A 570-nucleotide genomic window follows, 5' to 3' on the forward strand; every position below is an offset into this window, starting at 1 on the left:
GGCCGTTTGCCTTGTACCGACGTTTCTGCCAGCCCATCGGTGACACGAGTGTGCCGGGTCTCAGAGCGGGTGGGACTCGCTGGGTGCCGACAGGAGGGGCGATGCCAGCCCCAAAGGTGCATTTTCCTTTTCCGTCTCTCTCCCCCCTCTGCTGTTGGTTTCTCTGCCGCCTTGTTTCTTGGGCAAAAAGAGGTGGAAGAGGCAGGCGAGCCGCGGGACGGGGCCCCCTTTGCCGGCTTGCGGCAGGGTCCTGCTCTACACGGTCCAGCGCTGCAGCCGAGCCCCTTGCTTTAGGTGCATCTTTGTGCACCCCCAGAGTTCTCCCCCAGCCCTGACCCCATCGCTTCCCTCCAGCATCCCCTCCCAGGCCAGCATCATTCAAACCGGCATCCCTCCCAAGCTGGCGTCCCTCCCCAGACCAGCAGCCTCCAAACCAGCAACCCTCCCCGAACCAGCATCTTCTGACTGAGCATCCCCTCCCCAAACCAGCATCACCCCCCCAGACCAGCGTCCCTCCCGAGCCAGCACCCCTCCCGAACCAGCACCCCTCCCAAACCAGCACCCCCCCCC

This window comes from Aptenodytes forsteri, unplaced genomic scaffold (genome assembly GCF_000699145.1).
Source record: "Aptenodytes forsteri isolate BGI_AS27 unplaced genomic scaffold, ASM69914v1 Scaffold236, whole genome shotgun sequence".
NCBI classification, from domain to species: domain Eukaryota; kingdom Metazoa; phylum Chordata; class Aves; order Sphenisciformes; family Spheniscidae; genus Aptenodytes; species Aptenodytes forsteri.